Raw genomic sequence first — 26352 nt, 5'->3', positions numbered from 1 at the left:
TGGCTCTGATATCCTTCCTATAATGGGTTGCCCACAGGCATAGGATCCCGATTTGCATATTTAAACAGCCTCTCGCCCGTTTTGGACGGGAGTGCTGGGCACCCGTTTAAAGTCCTACTGGAAAGTCGATTCAGACAGGCAAATTAGTGCACAAGGTCCCCACCAGGTTCTCAACGGCTGGTTTTGCACTTTTCAGGTGTGAAATGGATGGAGGTCTTCCCCATAGTAACAATTTTCAGGCAGGTTAGACCATTTGTTCTGTTTAGCCATCCAATTTCCCACAAGATTACCTTGATGTATATTTCAATCCAATAGCCCTGATTTCGATCTGCTGACGGCAATTTGCCTCGTCCCTTTTTGAACCTTGTTATAGTTTTCTTGTTCCACCAGCCTTGCTTGGCTGATCTTCTCTAGCTGTACGTCCCAGCCGCACTTTACGCTCCTCGGACTTTGGATGGCAGAGTATTCCTCACTCCCTCTACCCCACAGACAGAGGCTAATCTTCCATCCAATGCACTCCCTATGTTTGAAACTCTCTGAAAAATCCATGGTAGCGATAGCTCTCTTACCTCTATGGGTTTGAGCCCCACTCCAGAAACTTCTGTTGGCATCTCAGTGCCGTGCTGATGGAGTTCTGCATTATTGGAGATGCCATTTTTCGGATGAGACATTAAACTGAAGCCCTGTCTGCCTGTTCAGGAGAACATAAAAAATCCAATGGTACTATCCAAAAAAGAGCAGGGGGCATTCACCCGGTGTGCTAGCTAACAATTAATCCTCTACCAGCACCACCCAAACAGATTAATTGGCCATTCATCTTGTCTGATGTGTGTGGGACTGTGCGCAAGTTGGCTGATGTCTTTCCCTACATAACAACAGTGACTACACTTCAAAATATTTATGTCAAGCACTCTGAGATGTCCTGAGGATGTGAAAAGTGCCATATAAAAACACATTTGCCACTCTCCCTTCCTCCGAAAGCCTTTAAGCCATTTTTTTTGGATTGTTCCTCTTTACTCCCTCCCATATTATAGCGACATAAGAACATAGGAAAAGGGGTACGCCATTCAGCCCTTCGAGCTTGTTCTGCCACTCTATTAGATCACGGCTGATTTGGATCTCAACCCCATCCACCCACCTTGGTTCCGTAACACTTAATATCCTTGCCTAACAAATATCTATCAATCTCAGTTTTACTTAGCATCCTCCTCTCTGTCTTGTAAAGCACACTGAGATGTTCTTCTATGTGAGAGGCACTATATAAACACAAGTTGTAGTTGAAGATTCCTTGGTTCCTTTATTCCATCCTCGCAGAAGACCTCTGTAATGATCAGTAACATGTCATTCTAGAATGGTACACTAGGTGGAGCTGTATGTTTAGTAGTGGGCTACCCACAAGGCAGTAGTCAAGATGGATGCCTGTACACTAGTCCACATGGCTGAATAAATGACTAGCTCAAGCTAGCTGTTCATAATGAAAACGTCTATTTATTTATGAACATAACAACCTCCTCAGTGCGGTAAGAACAGCAGCTCCTGAATCAGTGTATTTCTCCCTCATTCCTTCTGCATAAATATTAACAAAATTATATTATATCTTCAATATCAATGATAATTTACCAATGATGTGAACATTTTATTAAGCAGGATTATTTTCTATATTAACTACTTTCCTGTTGCCTGCAGGACCTCCTGCCACTAGATGTAGCCAGATAGATTTATAAGTATTATTATATCCTATACAGTATTTACAACAAATGCCTAAGATGCCGAGTAGTGAGATGCCAGCAATTTAACGTGCTACTTTTAACAAGTCATTGTTGAACTGCCTGTTCGAATTCTGCTTGCTCCCAAGGAGTGAATGAGCCAGTTACACTACGTTAAGCAGGGTTTAGTCACCAGTGAAATAATTCTACACTCGGCAGCACTAGCATGAACAATGAAGAATGTTGGTATTCTCTGCCTTGCATAAGGGAACGCTCATCTGTACAAGCAGAAATGGAAAGAGCACATGAGAGATGTGCAGAGCAAGCAAGAAGTGGAGAGCAATGTCACATTTAAATGACCAAATAGCTTCAAGTGGAGGCCGCGCTCTAATAGTCTTCAGTTTCTAGTTCCTGTTTCTGAGACAGATTCCATAGTGCCAGCAGCAACTTAGAATTGCACATGACATTAACATTTTGCAGGTCCCATGTTATTCACCATCGATGTGGACTTACTGTAAAGTGCCTTTGAATAGGTTGTTATGTGAAAGGTGCTAGATTAATGTAGGCTTTTGTTGTAGCATGTTTTACTTCAACCCCAGACCCCATTCTTCTTTTGTGCTCAATCCTAATTTGCTGACTAGATTTTAATGTTTTAATTGGACATAATTTATGTGGCACTCAAAGTATCTATCCTGCAGGGTTGAGGGATCTACTGCTGTCTTATGGAGAAATATAATGATCCTGAATTGTCCTTCATTGACTCATAACTATAATTTCTTGCCAGCATTTTCAAGTTACCTCCTCTTTCCGTTGTCGCCTCCCAAATCCATGCCCACCGTTCCCGCAACTCCATGTTTGAATCCCTCCAATCAGGTTTCCGCCCTTGCCACAGTACCGAAACGGCTCTCATCAAAGCCACAAATGGCATCCTTTGTGACTGCGACAAAGGTAAACTATCCCTCCTCATCCTTCTTGACTTGTCTGCAGCCTTTAACATGGTTGAACACTCCATCCTCCTCCGACGCCTCTCCACCGTCGTCCAGCTGGGTGGGACTGCACTCGCCTGGTTCTATTCTTATCTATCTAATCAAAGCCAGAGAATCACCTGCAATGGCTTCTCTTCCTGCTCCCGCATCGTTACCTCTGGTGTCCCCCCAAGGATCTATCCCTGGCCCCCTCCTATTTCTCATCTATATGTTGCCCCTTGGCGACATCATCCAAAAACACAGCGTCAGTTTCCACATGTACACTGACGACTCCCAGCTTTATCTCACTACTTCTTCTCTCGACCCCTCTACAGTGTCTAAATTGTCAGATTTCTTGTCCGACATCCAGTTCTGGATCAGCAGAAATTTTCTCCAATTAAATATTAGGAAGACCGAAGCCATTGTTTTCGGTCCCCGCCACAAACTTCGTTCCCGAGCCACTGACTCCATCCCTCTCCCTAACATCTGTCTGAGGCTGAACCGCACTGTTCGCAACCTTGGTGTCATATTTGACCCTGAAATGAGCTTCCAACCACATATCCGCAGCATAACAAAGACCGCCTACTTCCACCTCCGTAACATCGCCCGTCTCCGCCCTTGCCTCATCTCATCCGCTGCTGAAACCCTCATCCATGCCTTTGTTACCTCTAGACTTGACTATTCCAACGCACTCCTGGCTGGCCTCCCACATTCTACCCTACGTAAACTTGAGGTCATCCAAAACTCGGCTGCCCGTGTCCTAACTCGCACCAAGTCCCATTCGCCCATCTCCCCTGTGCTCGCTGACTTACATTGGCTCCCAGTTAAGCAACGCCTTGATTTTAAAATTCTCATCCTTGTTTTCAAATCTCTCCATGGCCTCGCCCCTCCCTATCTCTGTAATCTCCTTCAGCCCCACAACTCCCCGAGATATCTGCGCTCCTCTAATTCTGCCCTCTTGAACATCCCCGATTATAATCGCTCAACCATTGGTGGCTGTGCCTTCTGTTGCCTAGGCCCTAAGCTCTGGAATTCCCTGCCTAAACCTGTCTGACCCGCTACCTCTCCTTTAAAACGCTCCTTAAAACCTACCTCTTTGACTAAGCTTTTGGTCACCTGCCCTAATTTCTCCTTATGAGGCTCGGTGTCAATTTTTTTGTCTTGTAATCCTCCTGTGAAGCACCTTGGAACGTTTTACTACATTAAAGGCGCTATATTATTGCATGTTGTTGTTGTAGGAACTGTTCTAAATAGTGGTTGGTTCTATTTCATTGCTGTCATCATTATCTTGCTGGTATGCTGGTATACTTTTACAATAATTTTGTTTTACAAGCGATTAGCTGAGCCATACCAGCCATGAAGACCCCGTGTTTGATCCCGACCTGTGTTGAGGTAGCATTATTTTAATGTATTTGTCAACCATTTGAAGAGAATAGAATATGGAATGCGTTAAAAAATCCTAGAGAAGCCTGTTTTCAAGGGGAGACTGGATAGGCACTTGAGGGAAATAAACTTGCTTGGCTACGGGGATAGAGCGGGGGAATGGGACTGGCTGGATTGTTCTACAGCGAGAGCCAGCATGAACTCGATGGGCCGAATGGCCTCCTTCTGTGCCGTTATGACTCAAGGGGCGCGATCTTGCCAGCCTTGGGGAGGCGGGTATGGAGGCAGGACTGCCGGGAAAATGGCAGAATTTGGGGCGGGTCCCCAACCTGCTCCCAACTGGCCTCCATGCCATCCTGTCAGGAGGCGGGTAGCCGTCCCGCACCGGGTCCCGTCTCCTTGGAGGCGGGAAGGGGATTACAGCATCTTAACTGCCTGTTAACAGGGTCACCGAGGTGAGCAGTGGGCCTGCGGGGGTCGGAGGGGTGCAAAAGTGCGCTGTGAAGGTAAGTGATGGGTGCAAGTGTGGAGGGATGAGTATGTGAGGTAAGTGGAAAGTGTTAGAAAAAGTTTACTTACCTTTGTTTCTTCCTGCAGGCTTCAAGAGTTGGGGATGCGGGGATAGAGCAGGGGAATGGGACTGACTGGATTGCTCTGCAGAGAGCCGGCACGGACTCGATGGGCCGAATGGCCTCTTTCTGTGTCGTCATGATTCTATGACTCTATGACATGCATTGTAGGATTTGAGCCAATGTGCTTTAGAGGTGGGGTGGTATTTCATGACATTCTTATAAGCCAATAAATATAACGCATTGTACCAAACTAAGAAGCAAACTAGGGAAAAACTTCAATGACTAAATAATATTTTCTGTAGTCGCTTCTGACACCTGACTGAAATAACTGCAGGTGTACTTGTCACTGAACAAGAACAATCCCAACAATTCTAATCACAGTGAAAGCGACAACAAGAGAAAAGTAAAATGGACAACTTACATATCATGTGTATCTCCTCTGCTTTGATGGACTATTGAACAGCTTTGAAGGTTTCACTGAATATTCAGCAGGCTGCGCTTGTTATATTGTTACACCCCATCAAACAAAGGAGACAACTGTTAGAAACCTCAGGACCAAAAGAAGACAAGTTGCAGGTTCCGACTTGATTGCTTTAGTCTCCTAACTCCACATTTGCTTGTGAGGCTCAAGCACAATCTGCAAATAGATCCCCATGTGTTCTCTTGTAACTTCTTCCAATTGAGCGGAAAAAAAAAGAGAATTCTGCAACCAACTATCACTTGTCCGAATTGTCAGTCTGATGATTAAAACAACTTGGATGTGAGCTCCCTTTGTCTATGAGCCTTATCCTATATACACTTGACAGTAACATGACACACGTTCCCAAATTGAAAGTCCAAAAACAAAATGGGAATGTTCTGTTTAAAAACAAACAACAGCAAATCCATTCAAGAACATTTTTATCTCTTCTGCACACATCTAGTTCTTGACTGAGCGAGATGAGAAGGCAAAACAAAATGCCCTTAAACAGGCGCCACGAGAGCGTTATTTTAAAATAACTGCTGTGCCCTCCTGTAGAAGTTCTGGAGTAAGAGGAAAGTGTCATAACTATTGAGAGCGGATATAGCAATAAATCAATAAACACGTACGCGCTATCTCACCTGTGAAACCATATGGATCTTTGATCTAGGTTTTCAGTGCAGGCCTGCTTGAGGGAAACAAACACCCTTTCAATGATAAATGTTGTGTATTTTCAGTTAGTAGCTGACATAAGGTTTACATCGTCACAGCTTTCAATCAAAGATCATTGAGCCGTAAAGATGAATTAAGGAAGTTTAACCTAGTTGTGTGGGGGGGGGGGCGGGGGGAAGGGCAACTGGGTTTGGCCATCTTCCAAGTTTTTAAAACCATAAAATGAATCATTAGAATGCATGTGGAAGCGTTTCTTCTGCAGAATCTGAAGAGAACCCAGTAAATCTCACGTTGAGCATAAAAAGCAATAACTTCATTATATTTGGAGCAGATTTACTCACTAATGTTTGGCCGCAAACCCAAGCAGTGACTTGTTCAGCTGCCACTCAAAGGTTGTCCTCGGGATTTCAGTAAAATATAATGAAACAGAGGTTTCCAAGGGCTGCATTTGGCCCATGGGTTGTAATAATGAGAACCATTGGCTTAGAGCTAAGAACAGAAGAAATCACGGGATAAGAAAAGCCTATTCGGTTTCTCAAACCCCTTTACTCGCACAGACATCAATCTGCTTCCTTGCAGTCTCTCGCCAATGTATTTAATCTCCTGACAGATAGAAAATCTCTTCCAATGATAATGAGGGAAACTCCTGACATCTATCCAACCTGACAACCTGCCTTACTCTACCCTGGATGGGTGTTTTCAAATGATGAGAGTCCATGGTCTCACCACAAGGGATGTTGTATGATGCATTTGACCATTGCTGTCTGTGTTTATCCCCATAACCTCTATCCTATTCCTGAAAAGGAATTTATCTGCCTCTTTTTAAAAGATGAATTGACATAGCATTATTTGCTTTTCTTGGTAGTCTGTTCACATTAAAAGAAAGACTTGCATTTAAACAATATTTATTGGCCCAGAAATTCGGGTTGGAGGCTTCCCGCGGGTGTAAGCCCCCGACCTGCACTTACCTAGTGCGCCGGCCGTTGTGCTGTGGGCCCGCGTGGGATTCCGATCCTGGGCCTCCTCCAACTGCCGGCGCGCAGTGTTTGCGTATCCCAGGGGTGCAGTTAGTTCGAAGCGTCCCCTGGGATCACGTGGGCCATGGAGAGCCAATGGTAGCAGGGGATGCCCATTCATAAATTTGACAGGAAGAGCTGTCAAAACTATAAATACTATAAGCCCCAAAACATAACTAAAACTTCAAATATTTTTTTTTTAATCACATTTTAAAATAACTATAAATTACATAAAATAACTATTTTAAATAATAATTTAAATTTTTGAAAAATTTACTTACAGTTTCTAATGGGGCTAAAAATAAACTTACCTTTATTTAAAGTATTTAAAAATAATAAACCTGTGGAAAAAAGTTTTAATTTTACTTAATTCACCACTTACCTTGTGAAAAGCAGGCCTTGCGACTGCTTTTTACAAGCATAGCTCCTGGAGACTTACCCTCCCGGAAAAACCTGCAAAAAAACGGAAGCTCCAGACGTACGCGCTGCCTCTCCTGCGCACGCATTCGACCTGTGAACCCCTTCCTTTAAGGGAACGGAAGTTCCGGTTTCCCGCACATGCGCAGTGCATGCACGAAACCGGCACTTTCGTTGGGCCTACGGGTGAGTACCCAGCAAGTACTTACCCGTGGGGACCCAACATGTATTTATATAGCACCTTTAACATAGTAAAACATCCCAAGGCGCTTCACAGGAGTATTAAAAGACAAAAAATTTGACACCTAAGCATTTTTTTTTACCTAAAGAATGATATATTTGCCATAGAGGGAGTGCAACAAAGGTTCACCAGACTGGTTCCTGGGATGGGGGGATTGTCCTATGCAGAGAGATTGAGTAGACTAGGCCTATATTCTCTAGAGTTTAGAAGAATGAGAGCTAATCTCATTGAAACATACAAAATTCTTACAGGGCTTGACAGGGTAGATGCAGGGAGGATGTTTCCCCTGGCTGGGGAGTCTAGAACCAGGGGTCACAGTCTCAGAATAAGGGGTCGGCCATTTAGGACTGAGATGAGGAGAAATTTCTTCACTCGGAGGGTGGTGAATCATTGAAATTCTACCCCAGAGGGCTGCGGAAGCTCAGTCGTTGGGTATATTCAAGACAGAGATCGATAGATTTTTGAATATTAAGGGAATCAAGGGATATGGGGATAGCGCAGGAAAGTGGAGATGAGGTAGAAGATCAGCCATGATCTTATTGAATGGTGGAGCAGGCTCGAAGGGCCAAATGGCTGACTCCTGCTCCTATTTCTTATGTTCTTATGTTCTTAACGCCTTTCACGTCCATCAGATGTCCCAAATTGCTTGACAACCAATGAAGTACTTTTGAAGTGTAGTCACTGTCGTAATGTAGGAAAAACAGCAGCCAATTTGCAAACAGCAAGCTCCCACAAACAGCAATGTGATAATGATTGGAGTTCTAATTCAAGTCTTAAAGCCAAAGCTCATTGGCGTTACACTCAAAGGGTGGACCAATATCAGGTGCAGTCTAATGGCAAGTCATGATTGCCACAGGCTTTTTTCAGTACTTAAAGGGGAGGTTCATTGATGCTGCAGAACCTCATTCTCAGCATTGCTGGCTGTGCAGCTGCCTCAGCAAGCAGAAGCAACAGCAGCAGGAGGACAAGGACAAGGAGCCGAAGGACTGAAGGAGCTGTACTCATGACAGATCCACGCCCCGGAGAGAGAGTCCGCAGATTCTGCAATTAAGCATTGGAGACGTTAGTGTTCGCCATGGAGAGACGGAGGGCGGTGCTTTACCCGGCAAGTGACAGGAGGCCCTTGCCACAAGTCTTCCACACCATGTGGAGGGAGGTAGTGTAGCAGATCTCGGGCAGCACTGTGGTCTCCAGGACCCACACACAGTGCAGGAACAAATTTAACGACCTCACTTGGGTGGTCAGGGTGAGTGAATGCTTCAACAAAGGCTACATACCACCATCTGAACCACAGTCTTCAGACACTGCCCAAAGCACCACACCCCCAGCACTCAGCCACCAACAATCTCTACCTACCAACACTCACACCCACATCTCACACCTTGCACACAATGACAGCTATTCAACTATGGCAGGCACATCACCCAAACACATTGTTCCACACTCACACACTTTCCTTTCTCTTGCAGGCCAAGGTGGCTCACAACAGGAGGGAGCAGGAGCGCACAGGTGGGGGACAAGTCGTCACCCAACTACTGTCTGCGCTGGAGAATAGTTTGCTGCAGATTATTGGGCGCCAGCTGGTGGGCGCCGTGGCCACTGGCGATGGTGGCCCCCTTGGGCACAACAATGGTATGCTCATTCCTACTCCTTCTTCTCACATCCCACTTCCCCCTCACCCCACAAGTGTTTCGCACTTTCCAGCTAATCATGCTGTATGCATGCATTTCTCCCTTCCCGCCCCCCTCCCCTCACCTTAAACTGACTCTTGTGCCTTTGTGCTTTCATAAGAACATAAGAAATAGGAGCAGGAGTAGGCCAATCGGCCCCTCGAGCCTGCTCCACCATTCAATAAGATCATGGCTGATCTGATCCTAACCTCAAATCTTCTATCACTCTGCATCCACCCGAACCCATGTGATCTCCCGGGAGAGGCGAAAAACCAGATAAAGACCCAATGGCCAATTTGGGAGAAAAAAATCTGGGAAATTCCTCTCCGACCCATCTAGGCGATCGAAATTCTTCCAGGAGATCACTCTGTCCCTATATTTTCTACAGTACTTACCTTCTGTAAAGGCGATCTCCACCCCAGCCAGGAACAGGAATAAAACCATCTCCTGAAATCTAACAGAATTAGAACACAGTAGGAGCAGAACAAGGCTACACGGCCCCTGGGCCCGCTCCACTACCCACAGGGCCATGACCATTCCGAACCCAGACTCATGTCCAATTTCCTGCCCGCTCCCCGTAACCCTTTATTCCCTTTACTTCTAGGAAACTATCTATTTCTGTTTTAAATTTATTTAATGATGTAGCTTCCACAGCTTTCTGGGGCAGCAAATTCCACAAACCTACCACTCAGATAATGAGCAAGCACCTGAGCAGCCTGTCCCTGAGGACACCGCAGAGAGCGAGGGGGGAGAAGAAGAGGAGGAAGAACACACCGCGTCACTGCACGTCTCACCCACAGGCACCAGCTCAGACACTGGCACTACTTGTTCTTTAGAAAAGAAAGAAAGACTTGGATTTATATAGCGCCTTTCATGAACACCAAACGTCTCAAAGCACTTTACAGCCAATGAAGTACTTTTGGAGTGCAGTCACAGTTGTAATGTGGGAAAATAGAGGCTAGTATAGTAGCGGCATCTACACAAAGTGAGGCACCGGGGATGAGCGGGCTGCAGCAAGGCCAGGGGGAAAGGGTAGCTCGGGGCCAGCACCCCGAGGGCGAGTTTGTGTGTGAGTTCTGCTGCACAGGACTCAGATGAAGACCTCGATGGGGAGGCCTATAGAAGAAGGGTGATGGGCAGGCACACGGAGATGATAGGTGCAATGGCAAAGGTGCCCACGAGCCTCTCGGCAATGGAAAAGAGCGTGGAGGAGTCCGCCTCCAACATTGCACAAGACTCAAGGCACAATGGAGCCCATCATTTCCAGTCTGCAAAGGATGGTAGACTCCCAGAGAGACCGTGGCAACCCAGACCTGATGCCGCATGTGATGGGCGATCTGGAAGATTCGATTGCAGTACAGGCAGAAGCAATGCAACGTCTTAGTGCTGTAATGCAGCCTATGCTTGGTGGCATCCAATCTCAGACTGCTCTCATGCAGTATCAGCTTGATGCCACACAAACTCTGACTGCTGCCATCATGGCTGGGTCTACCCCGTCGACCGGGACTTTCACTGTTTCGCAGCAGGCCAGCAATCTGTGCTCCAACAGATTGTTAGGGCTGCTGAGGTGCTGCCCCAAGGGAGTGGCAGTGGATCAGTGGAGCAGGAACCTGCTGTCCTCTCTCAGGATGACAGCATTCCTTCTCCCACCGCTGGCACTCCGCCATTGTCCTTGTCACTGCCTGTCATCCAGTAAGCCCAGATTGCTGCCCATGCTGAGGTGGTGCAGTCTACAGCCGGCCCTTCCAGGCCCAGAGCTGGTCGAGGATGTCCTGCAAGGCCATCTGAAGTCTCCCGCATGGACACTCAGCAGCCTTCCACCAGCCGTGCTGCAGCCACTGGGCCAACACTGCGTAGGAGCACTAGAGTAGGCAAAGGCATAGTATCAACAGGCACTAAGGGATTGCACAAGGGTGAATAGACAATATTTTTGGTGTCAATATGTGTTCACTGATTTTTGATAAATTTATTAATTCAGTTTGGATTCTTTTGTCGTATGTCTCATTTCAGCTTTTTGCTCTGATATGGCCTGTGACAGGGGTGGAATGATGGTGATGTGGTGAGCAACGGGGATCTGGGGTTTAATTCAGTCAAACCGCAGTCTGATAAAGCCCTTCTGGAAGGCCGACTGAGTGGTGCCTCCTCCCTCGCTCCTGTTCCTCTTCCTTGTCTTCCTCATCCTCCTTCTTCTCCTCCTCTCCCTCTTCCTCCTCCTGAGGTGGTCCTGCAAAGCCTGCTGACAAGGGCTGGGCCCTCACGATGGCCAAGTTGTGGAGCGTGCAGCAGACCACCATGAAATGGGAGACCTGCTCAGCCGAGTACTGGAGGGCCTTGCATGGGCCTTGAACACATAAATCTAGGCTGACACTCCAGTGCAGTGCTGAGGGAGCGCTGCACTGTCGGAGGAGCCGTCCTTCACATGAGACGTTAAACCGAGGCCCCGTCTGCTCTCTCAGGTGGAGATAAAAGATCCCATGGCACTATTTCGAAGAACAGGAGGGGAGTTATCCCTGGTTTCCTGGCCAATATTTATCCATCAATCAACATCACTAAAACAGATTATCTGATCATTATCACGTTGCTGTTTGTGGGATCTTGCTGTGTGCAAATTGGCTGCTGCGTTTCCCACATTACAACAGTGACTACACTTCAAAATAGTACTTCATTGGCTGTAAAGTGCATTGGGGTGTCCGGTGGTTGTAAAAGGCGCTATATAAATGCAAGACTTTCTTTTTCTTTCAGGTAAACATCCATCTGTCCATTTAACACTGCCGTTAATATAGTGGACAACTTAATTTTATCCGAATGCATTAAGCGTTTATTCACCAATGTCACTCGGTGTCAATTTGAGCCTGGAATGTCACCCTAAAAGTAAATGGAGAAAAAAAAAATGAACAAAATTGATCCATGTTCTGGTGGGCATGACAAATGGGACTGAGGTAAAGGCTCCGTGACAGAATGGATAGAGGATAGCTGATGGGAATGGAGTGGTTATACACGTGAAGCTGGGCTCATAACTCACAGTGGCAAGTTGTGAATGAGTTATGTAAGCCTAGTTCATGAATGTAATAAATAGTGTGTCACCCCTATTCCTGTCGAGCATTTTACTTGCAGCTAACTGCAGTTAGTAGTTTCAGAGGGGATTCATTGTGGGGAGTGACCTACGTATCACATAATTGCGAAAGTGTGTGTGTTCTGGAGGCCTACAGTAGCTATATGTTGTGGAGTTGGTGTGGGTGGGATGTGTAAGATTAGGAGATTTATGGCCTCTGGGTGAAAGCAAACTCAGAATTTTTATTTCCACATTTAAAAAAAAATATTGTTTTTGTTAAGTCTCTATTCAGCCTTTCTTCTAATAGCAGTTAAAGTGAGACAGGTTTCCCTTAGAGACTTTGGCTTCCACTTTAAAACCGTGTTAGAGATTTCTGGGGTAATTTTCAGACTCCGTTCTTACATAAGAACAAAAGAACATAAGAATCAGGAGCAGGAGTCGGCCACACGGCCCCTCGAGCCCGCTCCGCCACACGGCCCCTCGAGTCTGCTCCGCCACACGGCTCCCCGAGCCTGCTCCGCCACACGGCCCCTCGAGCCTGCTCCGCCTCACGGCCCCTCGAGCCTGCTCCACCACACGGCCCCTCGAGCCTGCTCCGCCACATGGCCCCTCGAGCCTGCTCCACCACACGGCCCCTCAAGCCTGCTCCGCCACACGGCCCCTCGAGCCTGCTCCGCCATTTGGCCCCTCGAGCCTGCTCTGCCATTCAATAAGATCACGGCTGACCTTCGAACTCGACTCCACTTTCCCGCCTGATCCCCATATCCCTTGATTTCCCTAGAGTCCAAAAATCTATCGATCTCAGCCTTGAATATACTCAAGGATTCTGCCGGCAGGGAGTCTTCACTTTGTCGATAGTGCGTACTGGAAAATCGGGCATGCACCATAATTTTCCCATTGTTATTTTAAATGGTTGGATATATGATTTTCCAATATGTACCACTGGCAAAGCGAGGTTCCTTATCAGCAACGTGAACCAGGGGTCACACAGTCTCAGAATAAGGGGTCGGCCATTTAGGACTGAGATGAGGAGAAATTTCTTTCTCTGAATCTTTGGAATTCTCTACCCCAGAGGGCTGTGGAGGCTCAGTCGTTGAGTATATTCAAGACAGAGATCGATAGATTTTTCAATATTAAGGGAATCAAGGGATATGGGGATAGTTCAGGAAAGTGGAGATGAGGTAGAAGATCATCCATGATCTTATTGAATGGCGGAGCAGGTTCGAAGGGCCAAATGGCCGACTCCTGCTCCTATTTCTTATGTTCTTAAGTCGTATTATTACACCTTAGAACATCGGTGATGAAAAAAAAAATTGTTCTGATTTGAATTGTTAATTTGTATTGTGACTACGACTTGTTTTTCTCAGGGTGTTGTGTGCCTCGAGAGGGGTTGTTGTTAGTGAAGGGGTGCTTGAGGCTTCCGTGTGACCCTGGGGAGACTGAAACAACAGTCGGAACTGCAACAGGGCTGAGCTGCTGTCACAATGCATTGTACAGCAGAATAACCATGGCCCGTATTTTCCGATGCCTACGGGTGGGTACGGGCTGTGTACACACCCGTAGGGGCATCGGAAATGCCGGTTTCAGGCATGCCAAGCGCATGTGTTGAAAACCGGTATTTCCGATCTGTCAGTCTTGACAGATCGGACGCCTGCCCTGGAGAAGGGCCTCTGCGGGGGGAGAGTTCCGCTTTCTGCAGAACCTGCACCCGCAGAAAACACTTAAAAATCTCACGCCTGGTAAAAGCAGTGTAAGGCCTGCATTTACCAACATAAGAGTTTAAAAATTTACCAAAAAAAATTTTTTTTCACTCATTTTTAATTTAAAAATACTTTTAAAAAAGGTAAGTTTATTTTTAGCCCCGTAAAAAACTTTAATTTTTTTTTCTAAAAATTAAATTTTTGTTTAAAATATTTAATTTAATGTAATTTTAACTCATTTTAAAAACGTGATGGTTTTTTAAAAATGTATTTAATGTTTTACTGTGTTTTTGGGGTGATCTCCATTCATATATTTGACAGGTCATTCTGTCAAAAGTATGAAGGGAGATTCCCTTCTCCTATTGGCTCCCCATGGCCCACGTTGTTAAGTCTGTGGGTTGTATTGTAAATAATACACAGACTCCAAGATTAACAACAAAACAGGTCTTTACTATTCAGAGGTTCAGGCGATTCCTGCCCTAGTTAACATATCCCAGCCCTTATATACTGGTGTGGTCACTATCGGTATTACAGTATACATGAGCCAACAAATAGTGCCACACCTAAAATAGTGCTCTTAAAGGCGAACGGTTACATTCAATAGTTCCCTTAAAGGTAAACGGGTACATACACTACAATCCTCCCTTTTTAGCTTTTTACTTACAGAATCCCGTTAAACATACAATCTTCAACTTTATATAAACAGTTTGCAGATATACTCTCGATGGAGTCAACGTCATATAACAATTTACAGATATACTCTCGATGGAGTCAACGTCATATAACTTCATGTTTAACATAACATAATAACATATATAACTTCATGTCAAAACAGATCACAGATTCAGTCTCTGCGGAAAACAGTTCACAGATTCAGTCTCTGTGGTGTAGTCGGTTCACATTGCTGGAGTGACTCATTCAATAGTCCTTCCATGGATTTAACAGTTTGAACTTCCGAACTGATTTGGCTCCGTTCGGAGGGACCACGTGTGTGATCTGGTAGAGGTGATAATGGTTCAGATGGGTCATCTTCTGTTTCGACTTTTCCTTTTCTGCTTCTTGGAGACTCTCTGGGCTCCACTGTCAGCTGCCAGCTGCATGCGCAGTTCCTCCTTTTTCCGTAGTAGAGCCACCTTCTCCCGATGTTCCGTAGACTTTTGGTGCTCCTCCATGATTTCTGCACTTTGGGAGTCGAAGTTACAAGCTGGGCAGGACAGGACATCGTAATATTCGGTGTAGTCCACCAGGTCATGGTAATATTCGGTGTCGTCCTGAGCTAGGCCAGCGAGAGGGTCGTCTATTTCCTCCATACCCAGCTGGATGTTAGCCAGCTCTTGTTCCAAATCCAGACATCTTTCCTGAAGAGACTTCTTCATGTGTACCTCTTCATCCAGCTTTTTCTGGGCTTTCAGCAAGTCGTTTACTAATGACCTCATTTGTGATTTTAATACTTCAACTTCCTTTGGAGATTGATTGATCGGACTATTCAATCCCTCTACCGGAGCAGCTGTTTCAGCGGTCTGTTGTTCTTCATTGACGTGAGTCAGCGTACTTTTGGTATCCAAGGGTTGCTCTGCTGCCATCTTCTCAGTCTGTGTTGCAACCTCAGCTATTTCAATAACTTTTGAGAGCTCCAAACCCCTCTCCTCTTCCACCACTAATGTTTCATCTATGGATGGAATCTTTACCGATGAGGCAGCCTTGGCCTGGAGCTCATCAAACATTTCCTGCAGCCTTTGGACTTCTTGCTCATGTTCAACCTTTAGTTGTTCATATGCTTCTACTGAAACTAGCTTTTCGGGGGTTGCCGAGTTAATCCCCTCCAGAATTGTAGCCTGGGCCTGTCCATACTGTTCTTTCAACTTCTCACACTCTGCTTGTAAGGAGTCGTAGAGAAGGACTGGAATAAAATCCTGGCTTCCTGAAGATTCCTCTGCAATTGGTTTTTTTGCAATTTCCTGTTGGAGTTCAGCCAAGGCTGCTATGCTATCTGCCTCTCGAAGTCTCACTGCCATCAATTCTTCTTTATTCTTGCAGTCTATCTCAGCCATTTCCCATTTACTCTCATTTAACTGAGTGAGTAGCCCCTTATTCTGGGCTGAGAGATATTGCACCTTCTCATGTAGACCATAGCACTCCTTCTCTGCTCGACATAGCTGATTTCTGCTGATTTGGTTCTGTGTTTCAAGTTCCAACATCCTTTGCTTAGCTTCTTTCAGTTTCGCCTCAATAATCCCCTCTCGCAACATGTCCACATTATTCACATCAGGTAAAGAAGCGTTTCTCTTTTCCATGTCCAAGATTTGTTTCTGCATCTCCTTAAGAGCACACTGCGATTCCACTTTTCTTAACCTTGCCTGCACTAGCTCCGTCTCCAATTGCAGAACAAAATCCTCAGTGTAGCGTGGTTTGCCCTTCTGCTGTATCTCTAGATCATGCAAATATTCTAACTCCTGAACATCATAAGGGAGATGTGATCGGTAATTGGTCACGATGGCTCTATGGTCGCTCTCTGCTTGAGCCAGTAGGTTCTGTTGTCTTTCCAGACTCTCCCATTCGGTGTCATAGAACTTTTTCATTGTTTTCATCTCTTGTACGAGGCGGTAACTTAATTGTTCTAATTGTTGTCGTACTTTGAAATAACGTTGAGTTCGAGCCCGGTGTTCCTCCGTAATGCATATGTCTGTAACTTGAACAGACTCAGAATTCTCTGTCTTTATGCACGCCATCGATTTTCCAACCTTAGTCCGTGAGTTCATGTTAACCTTGTTTTTCATACGTAAGCTGGACTTATCGTCTTCCGGCTCGGAGTCTGAGCTGCTTGTCTGCACCGAGTCCTCACTCGTCATTGCTTGTAGGTAGTGCCATTCCATGTCTATTTTCCTGATCCACTCCCGTCCTAGAAGTGGTGGTCCTCCCTCAGGTAGTACGTACAAATTCATTCTTGGGTGTACTTTACCCCTATCTCTCACCTTGACTCTTATTTTCCCCATGGGGTATACGTTATGCCCCGTGTATGTCTGTAATACGAACTTGGTATTTCTTAAGGGTATGTGAGAGAATAGCCGGTGGTAGTCCTTTTGGTTGATGACTGATACAGCTGATCCCGTGTCCAGCTCCATTCGTACTTGGACTCCAGCTATTTTTAGTGTGACCCAGATCGTCTGTAGATCAGTCACTTTACCCACATTGTGGATTCTCAGACTATCCAGCTCCTGGCTGTTTGGGTCTGAGTCCGAATTTTGTTCGTCTGAACTCTTTTCAGCCACCTGATGCACCTTGTTGTACTTTTCTTGTGGTGGTGGCTTCCTTTGCTTGTTGGTCTTCTTTCCGGACCTGCATACCTTCACGATGTGACCCAGTTTGCCACATTTCCTGCACTCTTGGTTCTTAAACCAGCACTGATTCTGGTCGTGCGTTGTCTTTCCACAACGGTAGCATTTGGAAGTGCTTGCAGTAATTTGGTCCACCCCGAGTGCCGCCGCCTTTAGCTGCATTTCCGCCATTCCTTTCGCTGCGGCTTCGTGCGATGAAGCTGAGGACAGCCCTGTCCAGTGTGAGGTCGTTTTCTTCCAGAAGTCGCTTCTGCGTTCCTTCTTTGGCCAAGCCGCATACGAACTTGTCCCGCAGCGCCTCTGTCAAATTCCCTCCAAACTGGCAGTATTTCGCTAGCTTACGCAGTTCGACTAAGTATTCCGCATTGCTTTCATCTTTCCTCTGGGTTCTTGCGTAAAATTTAAATCATTCAGCCAGCATCAACGGTGTGGGGTTCAAGTGATCCTTCAGCACTGCTACGATCTCTTCGAAGGTCTGGTCCACTGGTTTAACTGGTGCTTTAGATGTTTCAAGAGCCCGTATGTTTTTGCTCCCATCGAATTTAACAAAGTTATTGCCTTGTCGTCATCCTCAATTTCATTGGCTACGCAATATATTTCTATGCATTCCACATACGTGGCCCAGTCTTCTATTTCAGCATTAAAATCATTAATATTCCCTCGCTTAGGCATCTTCTTCTCTTCTTGAGAACAACACAAGTATTGCTTTACTTATTCTTATTTTTCCTCTCTTCTTGAGAACACACCAGCATTTCTGAAAATTCTTATTAATTTTCTAAGATGGCGGTTTCCCGCTTCTGTCTTCTTCCCCAGCGGTTTCCCCGCGAAAAATGGCGGCTTTCCCGCGCTTCTCGCTCTCCCCGCCCACTTCAATGGCGGTTTTCCCGCGCTTGGCGGTCTTCACCCGACCCCCGACGCTGTCTTTCAGCCCGAGTGCGGCCCTTATCTCCGCCGCGATCGATGGCCCGCGCTGTTCACCGCGGCTCTCGCGCCTTCAGTGTCTGCCGACTCTGCCCTACCAGCCCGAGTGCGGCCCTTATCAGGGATTGCGATCGATGGCCCGGCTGCGCCCCTCACTTCAAAGCGGCCCGGCCCTTATCAGTAGATGCGATCGATGGCCCGCGCTGCGCCTCTCGCCCGAAGCGGCTCTCGGCCCTTATCGCTGGTGCGATCGCTGGCTCGCGAAGCGCCTCCCGCTCGAAGCGGCTCTTGCTCGCTCCCTCTCGGGCTCTGGCTCACCCGCTCGCGCGGCTCTTGCTCGCTCCCTCTCGGGCTCTCGCTCAGCGGATTCAAACGCCTCTCCCCGACCTCCCGCAGTCCGGCCCTTTCCTCCCCGGCTGCGGCTGATTCTTCGCGGGTTATTTAGTTATTTATTTATTTATCGCCACCGCGCCTTGTGATCCCGGTCGCTGTCCGGCCTTTTTCACCCCCTCGACCGTGGTGGTCACTGCCCTTATCCTCCGGATATTTTCCACACTTTCCCCTACTCACAGTCGTTGCGGTCGCCGGTTGCTTTCTTTTGTTAGTTGATCGATGCACTCCGCACCGTGGTAAAAGGGTAGTTGTGCCTGTTGCTGATGAACTTTCGTTGCTAGTCTGCTTCCTGTCTGTTGCTGCAGCCTCGTGTGTTCTTCCAGCAGCACGACGAAGGCGGTTGCCTCACTTCGACGCTCCTTAGTAGCTTAGGAAGTACTGTAGCCGCAGGGTACGATCGTCCTCGTCGCCATTGTTAAGTCTGTGGGTTGTATTGTAAATAATACACAGACTCCAAGATTAACAACAAAACAGGTCTTTACTATTCAGAGGTTCAGGCGATTCCTGCCCTAGTTAACATATCCCAGCCCTTATATACTGGTGTGGTCACTATCGGTATTACAGTATACATGAGCCAACAAATAGTGCCACACCTAAAATAGTGCTCTTAAAGGCGAACGGTTACATTCAATAGTTCCCTTAAAGGTAAACGGGTACATACACTACACACGTGATCCCAGGGATGCTTGCGAACCGCCTGCACCACTGCAATACCTGGGCCCTGCGCATTTCGACTGTGGAGAGGCCCAGGAGTGGAAGTGTCCGGACCCCGGGAGCCCTCGGGTAAGTGCATAGATTTTTTTCCGATAGGAGGCCTCCGCACGCAGGAAGCCTCCGATCGTAAATTACCGGCCAATGTGTTCAACATGCATATCACACTGGAGTACAGCAACCTCATTTTATCTTAAAGTCAGTTATATAAATACAGAGAGAAAGCTAAACTGAATGAAAGGGTTCTTTAACAAGTTCGATGATAAATCAAAGGAAAGGGTCCTTGTGGGGAAAAAGGACTAGAAGAGGTGGTAAATTGAAAATGTTATTGACATGAATCTTGTCATTCATGTGGAAATGACTTACGGAATAATACTGGGCGGCCTGCTGGTGGCGCTGTCCAGGGAGAGTATAAATACTCAGGCATGGGCCCAGCTTGCTCAAGACATTCTTTAACAGGGACTAGTGAAGGACACAACTAGATCTCCATGTTGAAAAACAATTGATTAAAGCCTTGTTTAACGCTCAGACCGAGTGCCCAGTAGTTTTCTTACATCAGTTATTATAATCACAAGTGGAAGAAAAGACAGCCACACATGGCAATAAACACTTCTATGCTCTACACTAGAGAGTAGATTAAAAAAAGATGAGATTACCTGGTCATTATCACATTGTTGTTTGTGGGAGCTTGCTGTGTGCAAATTAGCTGCCGCGTTTTCTACATTACAACAGTGACTCCACTTCAAAAGTACTTCATTGGCTGTAAAGCGCTTTGGGACGTCCGGTGGTCGTGAAAGGCGCTGTAGAAATGCAATTCTTTCTTTCTTTCACTTTTTAAGATAAAGGTAAGTATGCAGGTACAGCAGGTGATCAGCAAGGCCAATGGAATCTTGGCTTTTATTGCAAGGGGGATGGAGTATAAAAACAGGGAAGTCTTGCTGCAGTTATACAGGGTATTGGTGTGGCCACACCTGGAATACTGCGTACAGTGTTGGTTTCCATATTTAAGAGAAGATATACTTGCTCTCGAGGCGGTTCAGAGAAGGTTCACTCGGTTGATTCCGGAGATGAGGGGGTTGACTTATGAGGAAAGGTTGAGTAGGTTGGGCCTCTACTCATTGGAATTCAGAAGAATGAGAGGCGATCTTATCGAAACATATAAGATTGTGAGGGGGCTTGATCGGGTGGATGCGGGGAGGATGTTTCCACTGATGGGTGAGACTAGAACTAGGGGGCATAATCTTAGAATAAGGGGCTTGTAGTGATCAATAGCATGTCACTCTATAGTGAACACTAGGTGGAGCCGTAGAGCTGTATATAGCTGTATGTATAAGACTACACTACCCAGCTATATATTATATTAAGACTACATTACCCATGAGGCTAAGCTACCCACAAGGCAACAGTCAAGATGGCAGCCTGCACACAGGAGCACACATGTTGCATCTCTACAGATACTGTACCTAGAGAACGTGTACTGAATAAATGACTAGCTAGAAGCTAGCTGTGTTCATAATAAGAATGTCTATTTATTAATGAACATAACAGGGCTGTCCTTTCAAAACTGAGATGCGGAGAAACTTCTTCACTCAGAGGGGAGTAAATCTATGGAATTTGCTACCTCAGAGAGCTGTGGAAACTGCGACATTAAATAAATTTAAAACGGAGATAGACAGTTTCCTAGCTGATAAGGGAATTAAGGGTTATGGGGAGCGGGCAGGGATGTAGACGTGAGTCTAGGTTCAGATCAGCTATGATCCTATTGAATGGCGGAGCAGGCCCGAGGGGCCGTATGGCCTACTCCTGCTCCTACTTCTTATGTTCTTATAAAGGTAACTTTTGCCGGGTACAGAATGAAACTAAAAAGAACATCAAATTATCAGGAATAAAAAGAGAAAATGCTGAAAAATACTCAGCAGGTCAGGCAGCATCTGTGAAGCGAGAGAAACAGAGTTAACGTTTCAGATCACTGACCTTTCATCACGGCAGCTGTCTCTCATTCTGCCAGCGCATTTCACACCTAATCTAGAGCCGTCTTTTGTCTCCACTAGTCCCATCACCATCTCGTCTCATTTTTAATACCTCTTAATGTCTCTTCACTTCTCTTTTGTTCTCTCCCAGCCTGGCCTTTCAATCTATTTCATTCCCTGTGCCTTTTCAGTCTTGATAAAGGGTTTGACCCGAAACGTTGACTCTATTTTCTCTCCACGGATGTTGCCTGGCCTGCTGAGTTTTTCCAGCATTTTCTGTTGTTATTTCAGATTTCCAGCATCTGCAGTATTTTGCTATCAAACTTATTAAGCTCTCCATTTACAGTCCGGAACAGTTAAACCTCCAAACCACTGATTGCAATCAGCAAAAGAATGTGTTGACTAAACGCTGTTTTGTTTTAGGATGTCACCAAAGCTAGCTGAAGGGTAGGGACAGGCTACACAACACTAAGGAGCACGCATCAGTCTACATAAGGCAAGAAAGGGGCACGGTGCCAACCTGCAACACCTGAAGCACACGTCAAGAAATTCCCTGGCACTTCAGTGCCGTACCTGAGGGCGCGCTGCACGGTCGGAGATGCCGTCTGCTGGATGAGATGTTAAACCGAGGCCCCCTCTGCCCTCTCAAGATCCCACGGCACGATTCCAAGAAGAGCGGGTGATTTTTCCCGGAATCTTGGCCAAAATGTTGTCCTTCAACCAACACCTAAAACGGATGATCTGGTTGTTTATTTCATTGCTGTTTGTATGACCGTACTGTGTGCAAATTGGCTGCCACGTTTCCCACATTACAACAGTGACTACACTTTACAAGTCAGCTGTAGAGCGCTTTGGGATGTCCTGAGGCCGTGAAAGGCGCTATATAAATGCAAATCTTTCTTTCTTTTGTAGATGAAATTGTCAAAATGCAGGAGGGAAGATACAACTTGTATTATTCCAACTACCAGAAGATCAACGATCTCACAAAAAAAAATCATACTTTACCTAAGAGACGTATTTAACTATAGTTTGAATACATTAATGGCTGGAATCTGGAGTAGGTAATAATGGCGAACTGTCAGCGTTCGCTGTTATTGCCTCTTTGAAACTGACCGCAACCTCAGGACGTAGCGCGTGCGCATCCTAACACGGAAATCCTGAAGTTGCGGTCAGTCGTTCACTGCTCTGACACTGGCTGCGCTGTGGACTCCGTCGCCCCATAGGCGGCAATCCGTGAAATCAGTGAAATCAGTGAAACTGACAGAAACTTGGCTTTTCCACAGCAATATCGCTGTTAAACACCCCATTAAATGTTAGACCTTGTTGGATTAGGTGTAACTGAGGTTGTAACAGTGTATTGACTGCTAAACAAATGTTGTGAAGTGTCAAATTTCTCCATTATGACAACATTTACAATTTTTAAGAAACTTAAAATAAAAAATGTTTTATTTAATTTTTTTTCAAAGTTTGTTCTGGATATTTCAGGTCCTACCTTATCCCCATGGCTGCTTCGACAGGTTGTTGACTTCACAGCAGCATCACAGTAGGGATTCCCGCGATAGAGCGCTGAAATCACTTGAACGTTGGAAAAGGCAAACTTCTCATCACAAAGATCATGAGGGGCTGGATTTTACTCACCGAGACGAGTTGGGGGCGGGACTGCTGCCTTCTGGGTTCTAGTCCTGCCCCCAACGACATCTGACGAACAAACGCTATATTGCCCTGAATGGCCTTGTTAAGCCCGCCCTGCCGACCAATTAAGGGAAAACCGGTGTCAGATGACATCAGTTGATGATGTTTCATCTGCCGGTTTTCTTAAAGGCACATGCACCACACTTGTTTGACAGTGTTTGACAACATTGAGGTGCTGTCAAACACTGACAATAACTGTCCAAAGGTGAACCTTTGCACCCAGGCTCTCCAATTACTCTTTCCTCAGGATAAAACAGATGGCAGCTGCAGCTGAGATTGCAGAAACCATTTGTCACTTCTCCCGATGAGATAAGCCTACACAAACACTTCACAGCTTGTCAACTACAGAAACATCTAACCACATTAAAAATTACTTTCACAACATGTCCTTACCTCTGATACTAACCAGTGTCCCATTGCATCCTTCGCACCAGTTCTGCAGCTGTCATCCAAACACCAACATAACAATAGACCCACAGCATGCCTCAATTACCCTGGTGGGGTTCTCCGCAACAGCAGTCAAAAAGTTAGAAAAAGCCTCTTAACTGCCTGTTAACTACCTTCCCGCCAATAGGAGTCGGGTCCCTGTGCAAATCGGGGACCTGACTGCCAGGAAGATTGGTTGAAGGTGGGTTGGGAGCGGGTTTGGGACCCGCTCCCATTTCTTGGGATTTTCCCAGCAGTCTTACCTCCACACCCTCCTCCTCAGGGCTGGTAAAATCCAGTCCGAGATCTCTGTGGGCCGCTTTCTTCGGGGCCAGCAGCAAGTGCCTTTGCGTCACCGCTGACTGCGAGTTACGGGCCAAAATTAGAGCTTCATCAGAGTAACAAAACAAAATTAGTTCCAGATAAGACTGTAATCAACCAACAACAACAACAACTTGTATTGATAGAGCGCCTTTAACGTAGTAAAACATCCCAAGACGCTTCACAGGAGGAATGTTGACACCGAGCCACATAAGGAGAAATTAGGGCAGGTGATCAAAAGCTTGGTCAAAGAGGCAGGTTTTAAGGAGCGTCTTAAAGGAGGAGAGAGAGGTAGAGAGCGTGAGAGGTTTAGGGAGGGAATTCCAGAGCTTAGGGCCTAGGCAACAGAAGGCACGGCCACCAACGGTTGAGCGATTAAAATCAGGGATGCTCAAGAGGGCAGAATTAGAGGAGCGCAGATATCTCGGGGTGTTCTGGGGCTGGAGGAGATTACAGAGATGGGGAGGGGCAAGGCCATGAAGGGATTTGAAAACAAGGATGAGAATTTGAAATTGAGGCGCTGCTTAACTGGGAGCCAGTGTAGGTCAGCGAGCACAGGGGTGATGGGTGAACGGGACTTGGTGTGAGTTAGGAGACGGGCAGCTGAGTTTTGGATGACCTTAGATTTACATAGGGTAGGAGTGCATTGGAATAGTTGAATTAGTTGAAAACAGGGCAACTTATGGAAAGAAATTGTTGTTGGATGAACATTTAACTCATTCACGTGGCATTTCTCTGTGCATCATTTAAAATTATTGCGTCCTTGACTCCATTCAGACAGCATATTGAGGCATGTCACATGCTTAAGTTAAGCATTTGCCTCTAATTATCAAACGTAAACCATTTCAGTGGAAACAATAATTCATCTTAGGTTAATGTTTCTGGAGAATAGAAGAACAGTAACAAAGCAAAAGAAAACATTGGGACACTGGATAGATTTCCAGGTGATCCGATATTTGTGTCCCGGCCTCCCCTTTTGTGCTTAAACGAAAGTGTGGTCGAAATTAACGAGGGAAACTGAAGTGCCGACTTACTGCCAATTCTGCTTATTCTAGTTTTGGCGGTGGGGAGGGAGTGTAGGGTCCTCGATCCAGGAGGCCGGAGCCCACTCCAGGAAGCAGGCAGGAGCCTGGTGAATATATGCTCATCAGGGCCCAAACAATGTCTTTATGATGATGATAGCAAAATACTGTGGATGCTGGAAATTCGAAATAACAACAGAAGATGCTGGAAAAACTCAGCAGGCCAGGCAACATCCGTGGAGAGAGAAACAGAGTTAACGTTTCAGGTCGAAACCCTTCTTCAGAACTGAGGGAAAAAAAGGCAGGAAATGAAACAGATTAAAAGGCCAGTTTGGGGGCTGGGAAATGGGGATGAAAGAACAAAAGGGAGTGAAGAGACATTAAGAGGTATTCAAAACCAGACGATATCACAGGTAAAGAGACAAAGGATGGCTCTAGATGAAGTGTGAAATGCGCTGGCAGAGTGAGAGACAGCTGCCATGTGAGAGAGAAAAAAAGGAAAAGGCACAAACCAAAGGTGTGGATAAAAATATATAGAAATATGATAGGGGCCGAGGTTATGATCTGAAATTGTTGAACTCGATATTGAGTCCGGAAGGCTGTAAAGTGCCTAATCGGAAGATGAGGTGCTGTTCCTCGAGCTTACGCTGAGCTTCTGTGGAACAATGCAAGAGGCCAAGGACGGTGAGGTCCGAGTGGGAATGGAGCGGTGAATTGACATGACAGGCGACCGGAAGCTCGGGGTCACCCTTACGGACTGAACGGAGGTGTTCTTTATGATGCCAGCGTTCCAGTTGCAGCTCTGCCTGCTGGATTAACCCCAGTTCCGGATCCCTCCCACTAAACCTGGGTGCTCGAGGTTGGTGGCACTGGTGGCGATGGTGAGCTTCCAGTAAAGGGGTCCTCGGCTGTAGCCAGTGAAAGCGGGAAAGCAGGTTTGACACGCTTATTTTTTGCGCGATCATTTATGGGTTTTGGCCTTCCACGTTAAATGCCCTTTTTTTATTCGTTCCTGGGATGTGGACGTCGCTGGCAATGCCGGCATTTATTGCCCGTCCCTAACTGCCCCTTAGAAGATGGTGGTGAGCCGCCCTCTTGAAGCGTTGAAGTCCATGTGGTGTTCATTCTTAATGGCCCGTAATTTCCGATAGGATCACGTGGGCCAGGCGAGCCAATGGGAGAAGAGAATCTCCCTTCATACATTCGACAGATAGATCCGTCAAAAGTATGAATGGGGATCACTGAAAAAAGACATAAAACATTAAATAAATAAATTTTAAAAATCACATTTTTTAAATGAGTTAAAATTACATTAAATTAAATATTTTACCTTTTTAAAAAGTATTTTTAAATTATAAATGAGTGAAAAAAATTTTTTTTTTTACCTTTTTAAACTCTTATGCTTAACCTGGCTTAAGATTTCTAAGGTTTTCAGCGGGCGGATGTTCTGCAGAAAGCGGAACTCTCCCCCTGCAGAGGCCCTTCTCCAGGACAGGCGTCCAATCAGTCAAGAGGATTCTTGACTGATTGGAAATGTCGGGTTTCAGCGCATGCCTGAAACCGGCATTTCCGATGTCCCTATGGGTGTGTACACAGCCCGTACACACCCGTAGCGATCGGAAAATACGGCCCACTATCATAGAAAATCTGAAGACATTGTGGAAAATGAACCCCAAAATACCAGTAAAAATCCAAGAATCCTATTTA

At 46.0% G+C, this 26352-nt stretch overlaps 1 long non-coding RNA gene across 1 annotated transcript in view; it reads left to right on the top strand.

Annotated features, from left to right (window-relative positions):
• LOC147105884 (uncharacterized) overlaps positions 1-22637 on the top strand; it is a 29850-nt gene extending 7213 nt beyond the window's left edge. The window contains exon 2 of the long non-coding RNA XR_015081635.1: positions 21608-22637. This is a non-coding gene — a long non-coding RNA (uncharacterized LOC147105884). The remainder of the gene's footprint in view (positions 1-21607) is intronic.
• The last annotated feature ends 3715 nt before the right edge of the window (positions 22638-26352 follow it).

This window comes from Somniosus microcephalus, chromosome 17, assembly GCF_052327205.1.
Source record: "Somniosus microcephalus isolate GS21.2 chromosome 17, FLI_Smic_1.0, whole genome shotgun sequence".
Taxonomy (NCBI): Eukaryota; Metazoa; Chordata; class Chondrichthyes; order Squaliformes; family Somniosidae; genus Somniosus; species Somniosus microcephalus.
Note: the sequence above shows the minus strand (reverse complement) of the source record. Positions and strands in the feature narration are given on the sequence as shown.